This window comes from Papaver somniferum, chromosome 2 (assembly GCF_003573695.1).
Source record: "Papaver somniferum cultivar HN1 chromosome 2, ASM357369v1, whole genome shotgun sequence".
In the NCBI taxonomy this organism is placed as follows: Eukaryota; Viridiplantae; Streptophyta; class Magnoliopsida; order Ranunculales; family Papaveraceae; genus Papaver; species Papaver somniferum.
This window is the reverse complement of record NC_039359.1, coordinates 218,135,792-218,139,071: the sequence shown is the minus strand read 5'-3', so window position 1 is coordinate 218,139,071 and position 3,280 is coordinate 218,135,792.

Below are 3,280 nucleotides of genomic sequence, written 5' to 3'. Positions count from 1 at the left end.
CAAGTTAGGTTTAGGTTTTTTCTTATAAAACGAGTTTTGTTTCTTGTAAAACAATTAAACACAAAAAAGGAATTTTTTTCCATAAATCAAACTCTTGAATAAATTATTTATCAAGCTAAAAACTAGCAAAAAATAATTTTAAGTAAACACGGACTTGGTGCTTGGTACACACGCATGGGCATGAGTCGAAACATGTATTTCTCAAGTTAGGTTTAGGTTTTTTCTTATAAAACGAGTTTTGTTTCTTGTAAAACAATTAAACACAAAAAAGGAATTTTTTTCCATAAATCAAACTCTTGAATAAATTATTTATCAATTTAAAAACTTGCAAAAAATAATTTCAAGTAGACACGGACTTGGTGCTTGGTACACGCGCATGAGCATGGGTCGAAACATGTATTTCTCAAGTTAGGTTTAGGTTTTTTCTTATAAAAAGAGTTTTGTTTATTGTAAAACAATTAAACACAAAAAAAAGAATTTTTTCCATAAATCAAACTCTTAAATAAATTATTTATCAAGTTAAAAACTTGAAAAAAATAACTTCAAGTAGACACGGACTTGGTGCTTCGTACACGCGCATGGGCATCGGTCGAAACATGTATTTCTCAAGTTAGGTTTAGGTTTTTTCTTATAAAACGAGTTTTTTGTTTCTTGTAAAACAATTAAACACAAAAAAGGAATTTTTTTCCATAAATCAAACTCTTAAATAAATTATTTATCAATTTAAAAACTTGCAAAAAATAATTTCAAGTAGACACGGACTTGGTGCTTGGTACACGCGCATGGACATGGGTCGAAACATGCATTTCTCAAGTTAGGTTTAGGTTTTTTCTTATAAAACGAGTTTTGTTTCTTGTAAAACAATTAAACACAAAAAAGGAATTTTTTTCCATAAATCAAACTCTTGAATAAATTATTTATCAAGCTAAAAACTAGCAAAAAATAATTTTAAGTAAACACGGACTTGGTGCTTGGTACACGCGCATGGGCATGGGTCGAAACATGTATTTCTCAAGTTAGGTTTAGTTTTTTTTCTTATAAAACGAGTTTTGTTTCTTGTAAAACAATTAAACACAAAAAAAGGAATTTTTTTCCATAAATCAAACTCTTGAATAAATTATTTATCAAGTTAAAAACTTGCAAAAAATAATTTTAAATAGACATGGACTTGGTGCTTGGTACACGCGCATGGGCATGGGTCGAAACATGTATTTCTCAAGTTAGGTTTAGGTTTTTTCTTATAAAACGAGTTTTGTTTCTTGTAAAACAATTAAACACAAAAAAGGAATTTTTTTCCATAAATCAAACTCTTGAATAAATTATTTATCAATTTAAAAACTTGCAAAAAATAATTTCAAGTAGACACGGACTTGGTGCTTGGTACACGCGCATGGGCATGGGTCGAAACATGTATTTCTCAAGTTAGGTTTAGGTTTTTTCTTATAAAACGAGTTTTGTTTCTTGTAAAACAATTAAACACAAAAAAGGAATTTTTTTCCATAAATCAAACTCTTGAATAAATTATTTATCAAGCTAAAAACTAGCAAAAAATAATTTTAAGTAAACACGGACTTGGTGCTTGGTACACACGCATGGGCATGAGTCGAAACATGTATTTCTCAAGTTAGGTTTAGGTTTTTTCTTATAAAACGAGTTTTGTTTCTTGTAAAACAATTAAACACAAAAAAGGAATTTTTTTCCATAAATCAAACTCTTGAATAAATTATTTATCAATTTAAAAACTTGCAAAAAATAATTTCAAGTAGACACGGACTTGGTGCTTGGTACACGCGCATGAGCATGGGTCGAAACATGTATTTCTCAAGTTAGGTTTAGGTTTTTTCTTATAAAAAGAGTTTTGTTTATTGTAAAACAATTAAACACAAAAAAAAGAATTTTTTCCATAAATCAAACTCTTAAATAAATTATTTATCAAGTTAAAAACTTGAAAAAAATAACTTCAAGTAGACACGGACTTGGTGCTTCGTACACGCGCATGGGCATCGGTCGAAACATGTATTTCTCAAGTTAGGTTTAGGTTTTTTCTTATAAAACGAGTTTTTTGTTTCTTGTAAAACAATTAAACACAAAAAAGGAATTTTTTTCCATAAATCAAACTCTTAAATAAATTATTTATCAATTTAAAAACTTGCAAAAAATAATTTCAAGTAGACACGGACTTGGTGCTTGGTACACGCGCATGGGCATGGGTCGAAACATGTATTTCTCAAGTTAGGTTTAGGTTTTTTCTTATAAAACGAGTTTTGTTTATTGTAAAACAATTAAACACAAAAAAAAGAATTTTTTCCATAAATCAAACTCTTAAATAAATTATTTATCAAGTTAAAAACTTGCAAAAAATAATTTCAAGTAGACACGGACTTGGTGCTTGGTACACGCGCATGGGCATGGGCCGAAACATGTATTTCTCAAGTTAGGTTTAGTTTTTTTCTTATAAAATGAATTTTGTTTCTTGAAAAACAATTAAACACAAAAAAAGAATTTTTTTCCATAAATCAAACTCTTGAATAAATTATTTATCAAGTTAAAAACTTGCAAAAAATAATTTCAAATAGACATGGACTTGGTGCTTGGTACACGCGCATGGGCATGGGTCGAAACATGTATTTCTCAAGTTAGGTTTAGGTTTTTTCTTATAAAACGAGTTTTGTTTCTTGTAAAACAATTAAACACAAAAAAAGAATTTTTTCCATAAATCAAACTCTTAAATAAATTATTTATCAAATTAAAAACTTGAAAAAAATAATTTCAAGTAGACAAGGACTTGATGCTTGGTACACGCGCATGGGCATAGGCCGAAACATGTATTTCTCAGGTTATGTTTAGTTTTTTTCTTATAAAACGAGTTTGCTTATTGTAAAACAATTAAACACAAAAAAGGAATTTTTTTCCATAAATCAAACTCTTAAATAAATAATTTATCAAGTTAAAAACTTGCAAAAAATAACTTCAAGTAGACACGGACTTGGTGCTTCGTACACGCGCATGGGCATCGGTATAAACATGTATTTCTCAAGTTAGGTTTAGGTTTTTTCTTATAAAACGAGTTTTGTTTCTTGTAAAACAATTAAACACAAAAAAGAAATTTTTTTCCATAAATCAAATTCTTAAATAAATTATTTATTAAGTTAAAAACTTGCAAAAAATAATTTCAAGTAGACACGGACTTGGTGCTTGGTACACGCGCATGGGCATGGGTCGAAACATGCATTTCTCAAGTTAGGTTTAGGTTTTTTCTTATAAAACGAGTTTTGTTTCT